The 14,877-nt window shown below is 29.9% G+C and overlaps 1 protein-coding gene across 1 annotated transcript in view; it reads right to left on the bottom strand.

Moving 5' to 3' along the window:
• Positions 1-9,045, bottom strand: part of LOC116776019 (protein pangolin, isoforms A/H/I/S) — a 74,415-nt gene extending 65,370 nt beyond the window's left edge. The window contains 1 exon segment of the mRNA XM_032669110.2: positions 8,756-9,045. The gene's annotated coding sequence lies outside the window, so the exon portion shown is untranslated.
• Positions 9,046-14,877: the final 5,832 nt, after the last annotated feature.

Below are 14,877 nucleotides of genomic sequence, written 5' to 3'. Positions count from 1 at the left end.
CTACGATTACGATCCGATCCGAAATTCCACGCAACGCCTCGATTTAATAACAATAACAACAAAAAAAACATGTTAATGTATAGCAATTCTAAAACATGAAATACCGTCACCTAAAAGCCGTATCTACAATCGATGCGCGCACGCATCGCATGCATATGTCATATTGGTATGTATGGAAGCATATGAATAATGTGACCAACACGCTTGTACACAGTTATGCATGACAATGCACGTATTTAAATACGACTCCATAATTAAGGGCTGTCATAGGGCGACATTAGCTTTGTATCGGGCGTAATTATTGCAAGCGACAAGGAAGTGTACAGATTAGATATTAGTGACTATAGCGTGATATGTTTTTGAAGTAGGTTAATAATTGTTGTATGTAATTTTTTAATCTATAACTCTATATTCGAACTTAGTTTTTGGAAACAAGGAAGTGATTCGGTTTTATATATTCGGCTTTTTAACCCGTAATTTATTCAATTTTCGTGTTTTTATAAAAGTTTAGTTTAATTGTTATTATTCAATTGAAATTACTATAAAAACTTGGGAAGTGGAATATATTAGACAAATTAAAAATTAATCTACATAATATTGTCTATTTGTTTAAGCGCTGTTGTTTATATGTTTTATAGTTTATACTATAGTGTTGCTAAAATGAATGTTCGTTCGATGGTAGGTGGTAACGATAAATGTCCTATTAACATTATAAATGGGTAAACATTCAAAGATGGATAGATGGTTATTCGTATGAATTTATAGGAAACAACCAACATTGAAAGCTAACAATATATTTTAAACATCACTAAAGCGATAAAAATAAATATAACCCCAAAAAACACAAGCGTAGCCACAGGACTCAATACGTTAAGTATAAAATATAAAGTGAATAAAAATATTATATTACTAACTTAATTACAAGTTGTTAACGAACCAAGACAGCGTTTATTATGCGTAAATTTAATTATTTAGGTTCAAGAGTATCATTATTATAATAGTAAAAACATAATTGAAGATGTCTTTAATGGAGAATAATTGTAACAGGGATTTAAGAAACATTAAGAATATTGTAGGTATTATTTATATATATATGAATGTGTGTTCAAATCAAAAATTATCGTACAGTCTAGACAACATCACCGAGCCTGAATACCTGGAACCAGTATATAATTAACAGTAATTGATGAGGTTTTGATGTATTTAGTCATTCAGAATAATCGAGCTTGTTACCTCATTTAACTTGTTAAAATAACAAACATTATTATTATATATAAAGTCCTTTTATAATATAATATAATCGATGCTTTTAAAGAAATAAATTTGTTTCACCAGTATTTACAATATCCCGATTTTTTTCTTTGGCCTTATGAAAATTTATTGCAAATCAGTCAAATAATTATAGCTTGAATGTTAATACAAGAAAAGTATTTTATCAAGTTAATAAAGTTTTCATGTTTTTTTTTTATTTTTTACTACACGTAAACGTGACAAACGCGAGCAAATCCGGATGTTAAGCCTAGTATGTGTCACGGCTGTACACGTCGTTTTAAACAAGTTAACCTACCCTCAGCATCTCAAAAACTAAGTATTCATAAACCTTACGTTAAAATTGGTTGTAAAGCGAATGTAAAGCGGTGATAGCCGCTGGGTAATGGGCCCTGTTTATGGTGGGTTTTACGATTCGCCATGGACACCATGGATAGCTAGGTGTGGCTTTCTATTTGCTGTTTTCGTGAAACACTTGAATTTTTATGACAGGATTATACTTATGTTTAAATTGTCCTGCATACCATATCTGGGTTTTGAGTGATTTTAATGTTATACGTGTCTAATTCTGTTTGGCGACGACTGCCGAAGTACTAACTATTTTGTGTATTATGTTCCAAGTAAATTATGAATAATGAGGTTATATGTATTGAAAAGTCTAACCATGAGCCATATATAAATTCACTATTTATATTTATATATAATAAATGCTGTTATTTTAAATATAAATTTCATTAAGTCGCATTCCTTGGAAACTAGTTTCAAACCCGTTAAATAAAATTCTAATATAATCCAAATTACGAATAAAACTTTTTACGTCTTAAAATTTCTTTTCTTTTGGGATTCCAAATTTAAAAATACAAAAACGTTTTATTATTATAAAAGTTCGGGTTTCATTTTCAAAATAAATATTTGTAATATAATTGTAAACACCAAAGAGTTTTTAGTCTATCAGAATGCTTTCACATTAACAAGGACCTCATTTCAAGGGCAAAAAGGTCGAATATTGCAAAAAAAAAACTAGTGAGCAATTAGTTACGTTGTTTGCAAAACCTATGATATGTTTAAACTCTAAATATTTGTTTATCCTTTTCGCAGGTGTTCAATTACAGGTCTCGGCACATAATTAGCTGATGTATCAAGATCAAAACGGAAGCCGTGAAGCTGCAAGTTTATAACTCAGGGCTATTAGATGTTCGTTTAAATGGCGAACGCACGCGATACTAGAATAATGGGTGTGTTACTTAAGTTTTATTTCATTTTAACAGTTCCAGAGTAAACTGGTTTACTAAAATATAAATAATAACAATAGCAGTTAAAATGAGAAAAAAACGAAAATATAAAAAAATAATACTTCAATATTTCTTCATATAACGTAATAAGTAGAAAAGCAATAATATATTTTATTACAATTAAAGTATTGCTAAGCTTATAACTAAGCTATTTTGAGATGGCAACTTTTAGCATGCGCTTATGTTAGTTATTTGTCGAACTACCCACATGTTAACCGGTCATTGAGAACTAATGAACTTATACAAATATATTGTTATATTAAAGTATTTATAAAATAATATGTTTTAAGGCTTATATATTAGGTTCATAATTGATTTTTTAAAATATATGATTATATTTGAGTAACCTTATCTTGATACTTTTTATACAAAAACAAATAATAAATAAATATTTCGTGTATTTTAAAATAATGAAAATCTATAAATATATATATATTAAATGATATATTAACAAAAAATGTACTTTAAATTTAAACAAAACCGAATATCGCTACCAGAAAACATATTTTTACAATAAGAAGATAAGAAATCACTGACACAGGCAACGCCGGGGTCGGATTACTAATTCGTCACATTCCTTAACTAAAACCGCTTACGAAAACGACCCTTATGGGACCAGTAATAAGGTCTATCGATGTGAACTAATTTCTCGTTTCGTATTACCCGTTCCAGTCACGTATATATTAGTAATGTTTAATTTATATTTAGATCTGCTTACAATCATCACTATGAAGTTTGTGAAATGATGAGTATAAAAACAATATATATAAATATATATATATATACATATATACCTTACATTAAGTAAATATTAAGCAAAATTCTCTTAAGTCAAACTTTTTAAAACTTATATTAAAGTAGGTATACCAGAAATATACCTACTTTTTTATCAAGAACTTCGTCCCAAATAACTTATTCTATTTCATATACAAATTCACTTCTTATATAGATTAAATAACATACGTATGATATATAAAGCGAGTGAAGTGACAAATATTTAATTTCCAATAATAATAGTTAAATCAGAATAGCAATTAACTGACACTTTAAATTGTATTTGACTCATTGTCTATTTGTAAGTATACCTAATATTATGTGTTATAATAAGAATTTAATAACTATTTTATTTATATCTAAAAATATATCGAAATTTATAAAATTAATTAATTTTTTTTAATTTTATTTATGTACTGATATCTGTATGTCATAGAAGTCGGAAGTTTCCTGATAAGAATAGATGACCTTATATAATTATTACTAGTTAATAGATCCTACTATCCTACATATTCTTATTTACTGTTGCTATTCACTCAAAAAACTCCTAAACGGATTTCGATGGAACTTTATAGTAATGTAGATCAGACGTCAGAATAAGTAGCCGGCTATATTTTATATCTTCATTCCTTTTAGTATCCGCATCATTACAGTTGATTGTAATATGAAGTCCTGGGACACAATATACATATCAAGAGCTGTTAGTTAATATAGCATGTTTTCCCCTTACCACTAGCTTAAGTCGGTATTTCTCGAAGGCAAAGTCGCAGAAAAAGTTGTATAGTGCGAATATTTCAGCTTATTTTAATCTAAATTATAATTTGATTATATTTATACGAGAAAGAATGTAACAGATTCTCTCGCATTCCGAAATATCCTCCTATATATTATCCTCATATGTTATCTACCATACCATAGTTACATATATATTTGTTAAGCAGTTTTTTTGGGAGAGATCAACATACATATAAATTTCTCATCAACAATAATAGCAGTGATTCAAGCTTTTTTCCCTACAGCGCTCCGATCATAATATCAGAAATTACAGAAGTAAAAAACATTAATAATTTTATAGCAAATAATTAATTTTATATTAGAAAACAAATAAATAATAAGCATAGCAACTATAATTTTTTTTTTAATTTGACTATATAAAAAGACGGTCAACTGACTACTAGTAGGAAATTCTTTCTTCAAATTAAACACTTATAGGGTTTTATTATGAAAATATATCTCAGTCTCGCTTAATTTCACAAGTACTTTGACGAAAGTTTTTGCTATATCAGGAAAAACTGTACTTAATACAAACAAATTATTAGTCTTTATTGTTTTTTTCGTAAAATCTCTCTTATAATATGTACACACACACAAATATGTGTGTGTTGGTGTGTGTGTATGTTTGTATTTACATAAGAGAAAGATTTTAAATAAAAAAACAGTAATACATAGAACAAGTTCATAATTACTCGAGATTAAGCGAGTATTTTGTTGGAACTAACTTCGAAGATTTTTCATAAATTGTAGTCAAATTCCATCTGAAAATTACAATCGTTATCACAATAAACAATATAAAATTATACATTATAACAGATATTCCATATATGGTATTAAAAATGTCATCGAGTATACAAGATTACAAGATACGTATTACGGTCGGTACTTAAGTATCGACTATAAAACATGCGTTTACAGAGGCTCCTAGTTATTACAGATGCAAAACTATAACTCACAGTTTAAACAGTGTTATTAATCTAGTAGTCATCTTAAGACCGCGCTCGGAGCCAATTCACACCACATTTGTTAGCGTGCTATAACCAGTAGCGAATAATTACGGACCCTACACGCAAACTTGAACTACAACACTTAATTTACTGTTAAATAAAAACATCAATATTTAACAACTAGTTACAACTAGATACAACTGTACTGGAGAAATATTACAATAACTTTATTAATTATCACGGTTTATATAGTGAGGTTTGTATTTATTGACTTTGCAACTTTAAAAGTTACAAAAGTAATGGATTGTTATACCTTACATTGTTGTAACTCGCGTCTCCTTTTAGATCTTATAAAGTATAAGGACAAATAAAATCAATTAACCCAAACAATATATCTTCTATAATACCTTTTAAGCCATTTTTAATACGTTCAGAGTTTTTATTAATTGCATACAGAATGGCCGCTGTATTTATTTAAGTGTCCGGTGATTTTCTCGTTTCACTCATTAACTTTATAAATATATGAACGCCGTGTTACCTCGTCAATCACTAGCTCATTACTCATTTGAAATCAATGACAAAAAACCTACATTAAAGGACAAGTCACGCCCTTAGAGGGAAAACGTATTAAGATAATGTACACGCGATTTATTTTATAATAACAATCATTATACTAACCAATAAGATCTAATATCGCCTGATAGGATACGTCGACTACAAAAAAAAGCATATTTTTTCTGTCTCATTTTTGACTTTGTCCGTTTCTAGGAATATCCCATTAAATGTCGCCCGTACGTAATTTATTACGTTACGGTCTATATAACCAGTTTCATCTGTTAATTTTACGTTTAGCCACCTCGCCGGTTTATAAATAAAATATATATATATTAGTTGGGGCATTTAAGTGGTCAGCTTTTTATTCTGTAACATGACTTGTGACGTACATCTCAGATATCAGGGCTCCAGTAGCTGTGAAGAGATGTCGCCTCCGATTAACTTTATGCTATTAACTTATAAATATATGACCGTCTAAAATTAACCATCTGGTATGTAAATCCGCAGTAAACAATACAGACAAACAAGTCTTTATATATGAACTATATCTTCCCACTGCACCGTTGCGAAATCATGTAGGTGTAAATATATCTGTATATATGTTAATTTTTGTATTTGCTTACAATCCGACTTAAATATATTTTGAATACAGAAGATGAATATTTTTTTTTTATTAATTTTTAGGTATTTACATGTAATTTAAAATCTAAACAGATTTCATACGTCTTTTCTTTGAAAAACCAACATGTTAGTCAATGTCGCACACAACAAAGGTCATTAAATATGTACAACTACGAGAACTCGATCGAATAATTCGAAAACAGCTTAAAATTCAGCTCACCGTTTGAATATAAAAGGGCGGATCACAATAGTAAACCATAGTTTCTAGTATTCTTGGTATATTTTAAACATGTCATGACGGGCAAATGTCACTATAAAAAGTATTCTTCGTTTAAAAACAACAACCAACTTGTAGAATGTTATTAATTTAAGCTCCGCTACCCAAGAAACAAACATTATATACATATGTATATATCTTTATAAATATGTCAGATCCAAGACTTTATATATACATATTTATTAGAAACTGAAAAGAAGAAAAATTTAACCGCTTTTTTATTTTTATACAATAATACTAACACAATTTAAATTAATACAGAAAAATATCAAATCTTATTTAAAATTTACTAATTTACTCACCTTGAACCAAATACGAACAGTGTTGCTAATAATAATTATATTTTTACCGTTATAAAATTCAAAAGACGTCTATTTGACTCAAAGCAACATAAAATTTACCGCTGTCCCGGCAAACTAAACTAATCCCGTAAATATGGAAGTTGAATTTAACTTCAAGACTACAATGCTACATTGAAAATATTAAAAGGATTAAAATTTAAGTTTGGAACACCAAATGGAATTACAATAAAAAAATCCATTACCATAGGTATATAAATTCCTTAAATTTGATCGTTAGATAAACACACACACACATAAAATTATATATATATATATATATATTTTATATATATATATATATATATATAATTTAATTAATCGGTGTAGTCGGGTAGCGTAGGAAATGCGTTTATATGAATTATTCATTGAGATAAACACTGAAATAAGACGATTGTCCGATTTCTCGGTAACCGGACGAGATGTTCTTTTTAACAGTTTTTGGAATTTATAAAGTAGGCTATAGCTAACCGGAGTCATTTTCACTTTTATTTCTCCCTTTTGGATTTTATTTTATTTTTAGATTTCATTATTACGTGTGAACATTATCGTATTTTTTTTTTATATAAATATTAATCAATTATTTGGCGAATAACATTATTGTACTCTCTAGTTATTTTTCGTTTCTTATACTTATAAATTCTGCCAGATATAACAACACTAATAATATTATAAAAATAATATATACTTTTTTTTATTGCCGAATATAAGGTCAGATCGTTAATTTCAAGGGACATTTTTATCATGCAGGTGTTTTTAAAAATGTAGAACAAAAAGGTTTAATATAATTTTAAAGAATCTTGCTTTTCGTAAGGATTATGGCTTCACTATTATTTTTTTAATGATATCTGATGTATTAAGACAACGGCTTTTTAGAGTTATTAACATAATAATGTTATTATTTGTTTTATCTCCTATTAAGGTCGATGTTATTTTAATTGTTACGGTGATTAAAAAATGACACTGTCGGAAAAATTTATAAAAAATACTCCGTTATGCTACAAGCACTTAATACGAATAAATTTTAATACAATTCTAATAAATGAATTGAACTTGTAAAAAAAATATGATTTAAGTGTACATATTAGCTTTTAATTGAGTAAATAAATATTAAAGCTATATAGTTACTTGTTTTGAATTTCTTTCTTTAGTTGTTAAGGTTAAGAATGTGTCCGTCGGTAAACATAAATTTGATTACAATTTACTGGCGGCAAGTCCAATAATTAATATAGGAACAAAATATATGTAGTCTTAATAGATTTGTTTACACTTGGCATTATGTATCATACCTTTGAAAATATATAAAAAAAATTATTACTGATGACTAATGATATTTTTAAAATATTGCTTAAGTTATTGATGTTAAGCAACACGAATATAAAAAAACTTTTAATTTCTTTTGAAACTTTTTACAACTCTTGTATAAGTTTTGTAAAATTTTTATTACAATATTGCCGCAATATCATCTTACTACGTCATTGTTTTGAAATTACTAAGAACTTGTTCTAAATTTAAATGGTTATTGCGTTCATAAACTTGGAGTTTTTATGTTATAAGCTTTCAAGTATTCTGCCGGTGAACTGTTTAGTTGTAAAAAATACACTCAACTGCACACAGCTAGTAAAATGGATGCAAAGTTCATGTTTCAAGAGCCGCGATTAGTTCACCGGAGTCGATAACGTATTTAATTACATTATATATTGCTCGACACACTTCCCGACCGAGTGATAACAAACCAGCGCCAAATGCACATAAAACTTTAACTATAGTAGAAGATGTGAAAACATAAAACAACGGCCACACGCGGTTCAAGCGCACGCGGCGTAAACCATTAAAAAATAAGCAATTCAGGAGCGAAAGTGTCGGACAGCGACTTCAAAACTGATTGTCCACAATTAGAGAACATACCTAAACACGGGCATGGCGTTATCCACACGCCAAACTCCAAAACACGTTCAAAAACGCACACCGTTTAAACACAACACCTATTACATTCTTATCACACACAGCTTGTTGCACTCGCGATGCACGTTATGTTGTACACTCATTATTTTGTTTACCGGCAGTTTTGGTAGGAGCGTATAAAGGCCGTGGCCGGACGAACGCCGCGAGTCTACTGCAAACAACAATGGTGCGTCGCGCGCGAGAACCAACTGACACCCACACAGCGCCGAGGCTCACACACACACAGAGACGTGGCCCGTGCACCGACATGCGCATATAAAAAACCAACGATCGGTATGCAGACGTTCGGTTTGAGCAGGTCCTCGGCTTGACGCTGTTTTCGTCTGCGGTTCGGGGTGGCTACACCAAAGATTTCTATTCTACTCCTTTTCCTACTCATTATTTTTGTAGTATATAATATTTAGACAGATATTAATTATTTTGTAAATTTACCTTTTTATGAATACAAAAAAACTTTTTCTTGTATTTAAATATAAAAAAAATTAGGCTTAAGATAAACAATTGATAAATAAGTTACTGAAATGTATGTTTATACATGATTTTATTATAAAATATTTTTTTTTCGATATCTTTCACAAAAAAAACGATTTTTATAATTTTTTATCGATTTAAAGAAAAAAATATTTAAGAAACCCTTACAGATTTCGAAGAGATAATGAGAATGAAGTGTGTATTTTCAGATTAAATAGTTTCCTACAAAGAATATTTCTTTTACATACCAACAAGTGGTAACATATTTACAAATAATCGGGGAAGATTCTGCGGTGTGGCAACATTAAAAACAAAAGAACGGCAGTCAGCGAACCTTGAGTGGGCAGGCGATACGATTCGAGCCTGCGCCCGAGTCACCGCGCCATGTTGCCAGCGGCAAGAATGAGACAACGCTCTACAATCATATCTCCATCTCGCTCGCTCGCTTGTTAGCGTTATTGCGTGCTGTAACTATACTCGTCAACGACTACACCACACACCCACACGCACAATTGTTATCTTACACAAAATTTATAACGAGCAAGTTTCGTCTCAACGAACAATCCTAAATTCTTTACGGAAGGATTCCTTTTTTTTACGAATCTTATTCTTACGCTCGGGGCGTTATAAAATTATAATGGTTGCTAATATGAAGTTTGTTTATGATTTGTTATTTTGGCGGCAATGTTCACGGTCTTACAATACTAATGACCGTGTTATAGAATATAATCAATAGGGATACTCTTATGTCTAGTTCTTATAAAACAATTAATAATAATGTTGAGCAGTATTGATGTTTGAAGTTTTTATTTTGAAATTTTTTCTTTCTAGTGAAGAAGGTATCTCATTTAATTCTTTAGATTTATTACGGAAATGATATTCCCACGCATCGCAGATGGATGTAATGGGTCATTCTATAAGTTGTAAGTACGTATAACGTATCTAATTAACTATTATTATAACATTGAAAGTGAATCGTTTTTTTGATTGATTCTTTTATAAAATTAACTTTTAGACAATTGTTGAATAGTATATGTTCCTTCGATTAAATATTTAACAACCTAGCATGTGATAACTAAAATTAATAATGAAATGTATATAAGAAGACTTACTTTAAGTATTTATACATATTAATTATAAAAGATTTACATATGTTAAAGTTAATATATTAAAAAGTAATTAAATAATACACTTAAAATGTAAATTTTGCTATATTCAAGTTAAAAGCTTCAAAAAGATTCGTGTTGAGAGTTATTTTAATGTGTATTTAAGTATTAATTCGCGAATTATATATATAATAAGTGAATATTTAAATATTCATATTAAATCAATATTATTTTAAGTATAACAAGTTTCGTTTAAATAAACACTTAGAATGTTTATTTGAAATTTTGATATTTGTGGGAGCGTGTGTTGTTTTTTTAATCTGTCAATTTTAAATGTTATTATCTTGTCGCTAAGGACGAACTGTCAATTTCAATCGCTCAATTGATCACGCACTTCCTTTACTTTTGATCTGTTAGCCGTTTTCTTCACTTTATACCAAGCTTTACGGTAATTATTAATATTAAAATTTATTTTACTGCGGCTTATAGTTATTATTATCATTTATTTACTTTTGGTTCTTTAATTATTAATCCCAGTAATCATATTTATTATCGTTAAAATTTAGTATAGAACTAATAGAACAACTATTAAGTATAGAATAAACACTCGAATACTTACCCCATACAACATTGTAGCATACTTTATAATTATATTCACCACACATCACGTGCCCTTATATTTATAATTCACATTAATTATAATATCGAAAAATTATTTATATCGCCAATAATTATCGATAATTATAATTTAATTAATATAATAATAACCACAACTGTCGCCTCATTAGCTGAACGGGTTGAGGGTTCTCGGAAATCGCTCGTGTTTCTTCGAAAACAACAATGATAAGCTAGCGCCATCTAGTTTTGACATTGGGAAAGTAATGAAATGTATTGTGGTGGAAATTTTTAAAAATTAGGTATAAATATATAAATAAAATGAAATATTTGTTAGTTTCCTAAATTGGTACAAAGACTGACTTTTATTCAAAATTTATCGGCTTACAATTATATGATTTTTTTTCAATTTAAGGCCGCCATTACTCCGGCTTACATGTGAAGAATGTCTTTGGTGATGTATTTGTGAGATAAAAGAATATCTTTGTATGTAAATTTTAAAAACCTTTGATAAATGGATTAAAAAATTGCAAATTAAAGAGATATTGTAAATTTTCATTACCTCTTAAATTGCAACACTGCCATCTATTGACTTGTTTCGTAAACATCTAAATCATCTATTTCCAGAGCTGTTTTCAAATAAATTGTAGATGTCACTGTATTAAAATTTTGTTGTATTCAGTATATCATGTAGATGGCACTAATTATATAATTTTAAAATTGCAATAGCTATGTTTATGACGTAACTTACTGTAATTTCCAATGCTTTAAATTGTTTCAGTTTCTATAATAAAATTAATAAATTAGAAGGAATTCATATTATCTTTTATAAATTGATATGGCAGACGTAAAAATACTTAAAATGGTATTTCAATCAAAATAATTGATAGTAATATTTTGCATTTTAATTGATGTTAAATTTATTAATCAATTCAAATTTTGATGGTATATTGACATAGTTTTTTTTTTTTATTGAACCTCTTTTAAATATTTATATTTTTTTATTAACTGTGCGTAGCTTAATTCTGTCCTTCCGACTGCAGAAACAATGAACATAAAATCAGTATGTGTTATATTCTACTCTCAATCTATACACCTCATGAGCTGCCTTTCATACTCCTATGAACAAATGTAGATTTTTTTATATGTAAGTTAGTTATTATCCGATTTATATATAAAAATAAATTATATATAGGTACATATACAGTTATAATGTTACATATGTATTAGAAATATGTAATTATGGTTGCTTTCTGTCCTTTAAGAAATATTGGAAGGATTTGATGAAACTTTCCAGTAATATAAAAAGACGTATAGGCTTTAATTGACAAAAGACAATTGACAAACACGACAGATGTCGCTGCCACTTGTTTAATAGGTACAGTAATCCCCCCTATAACACGGTACTCTTATAACGCGTTTTCATATAACGCGATTTCATGTCCCTCGTATAACACGTGTTTTCCCCCATATAACACGGGGATTCCCAAATGTTCTTGGTTTGATTTTAATAAAACGCATATATTTCGTTCATAACATAGTTTTTCCTTAATATTCGATTTAAACCCTCTTTAACAAGAAAAGTTAAACGTGAATCATTTGTATATAACGCGTTATACGAGGTCATACGAGCGCGTTTTACGAGAATTTTCATACAACGCGTTTTCCTATAACGCGGAACAAATATACCGTGTAATAGGGGGGATTACTAAAAGGAAAAATATCAGGAACATAACAGAAAAATATAAGGAATCGGTGTACCTATGAAGTGAAGTGCATGGTGTGTGCCGGACGCCGCATCGGTGTAGTTTTTTGTTTTAAATGACAACAATGCTTCGTATTTGTGTTTCTTAAATGTATATATATAATATCTAGGTTCTAATTTATAAAGAAGAGATTATTCAGATGAAAAATTTATACATTTGACTTAATAGTATATAAATAAATATAATAAATATAAAATAAATAAATATTAAATCATTAATCAATCAATCAAATCTCTTTGATGCGGTCTCATCTAAAGTGGCCTCCTCCTTAGTGGCCAGCCTAGAGCCTCTACCCGCCACCCTTCTTAAACATTCGTCGTATAGGGCGTCAGGGCTTCTTAAGATATGTTTTCCTAACCTCGGTCTCCAGTCTCCACTCTGACACGTTTCGCCTCAACTAATTCTCTGTAGGCCTGAAGGCATGACTTGCCCATATGCACTTCAGCGTCCTCATGTCCCGCTGATGCCGATGATTTTAGCTTCTAGGACGTATGATTATTTAAAACCCGTTCTGTCAACCAAATCCTATCGTCAAGGCTCCATAGCTCGTTGAGTCAACCTGAATGTATCATACCTAAATTGAGAACCCACTTTTGGCTACGCTAGGTAGGTTAAAAATAGTTGGACAAGCCAGTAAAAAGTTCAGGTCTTGAGAGATTGTAGGATCGTATCCCCATAAATTTAATGTGGTTTCTGAAACGCCGCCCAATCTGAATGTATTCTTCTGATGCTTTCCTCATAAGTCACAAATATATGCCATCCCAGTTGGACTATTAACCAAGACTAATGTATTCTTGCACAAGCTGTTAGGATTTTATTGTGCTAAAGGTTTTTTAGTCCAAAAATGCTATTTACTTTCTTAACATTTCAATCATTCCCATATTCAATTACAAACGTATAAAGTACATCTAGTGTTTCAAAGCTAACGAGTGGAGTGGAATACAGTGGAAGTAATTTAAACGGACAAGTCTGGTTCTTATAATAAATGTCACTTATTATTTAAACATTAATTAATGTTGAAAATTACTGACATTATAATTGTCTGGTTCTTATTAGGTGGTATTAAATAACTTTGATATTTGATCTTACGAAAGTCATAGGAATGAAAGAAAAAATTAATATATATATATATATATTAATTTATTGATGGAAATAAAATAATGCCATTACTTTAAGATCATTAAGCTATTTTTAGTTATGCACTCATGTAATTCATAGAAGTCGTGGTGGCCTGGAGGTTAAAGGCCCGCCTCTCATACGTGAGGGCGCGGGTTCGAAACCAGGGAAGTACCAATGTGATCTTTTCCGAGTCATGTGTACTTTCTAAGAGTATTTAGACACCACTGACGGACGGTGAAGGAAAACATCGTGAGGAAACCTGGTCTTATAATTTCAAATTATAAGATTGAATTCGCCAACTCGTCTTGAGCTAGCGTTTTGATTAATGCTCAAACCTTCTCCATGTGAGAAGAGGCCTTTGCTCAGCAGTGGGCTCCGATGGGCTGATGATGACTCGTGTAATTAATATTTGTATTTCCTATTAAAGGCGTGTTTCTGGGATCCTCTCGGATCTTTTATTGGTCACTACTATTTTAATGAAAGTAAGTTTTTTAGAATACTACGCCTTTTTTATTGTTTTTATTTGCATGAACCTACGTTTCGGTTCCTTTATACGTTGTAGCAACCGAGATCACGGGCAAGCGAGATGACAGTGAACACTACTTAAAACTCAAATTGATCACTAGTAGTCTTAATATTTATCAATGAATTAAGCAACGAGGTAACATGAAGTGTATTTTTTAAATTAAGGCTTCATTCGCACTGGAATTTTGAAATATTTTGCCAATGTCAACGATTTTGTTTGTTGGGCGAATTAAAATTTACCTTTTATATTGCATTCAAGATGTACCACCCGGAACGGCAGTCCTTTAAGACACTGGTAAAAATCTTAAACCATTTTGTGTAAGGGTAATGTTAAATATTCAGTCACCGCACATAGTCAAGCCTTAGTACAAGTTTGCATCGTCAAACTTAATACCGATAGTTTTACGTTTTCCATTAATAAACTTAAATCGATACTAGCATATGCGAAGATTTATGAATGAAA

Source organism: Danaus plexippus, chromosome 24, assembly GCF_018135715.1.
Source record: "Danaus plexippus chromosome 24, MEX_DaPlex, whole genome shotgun sequence".
Lineage (NCBI taxonomy): Eukaryota > Metazoa > Arthropoda > Insecta > Lepidoptera > Nymphalidae > Danaus > Danaus plexippus.
Note: the sequence above shows the minus strand (reverse complement) of the source record. Positions and strands in the feature narration are given on the sequence as shown.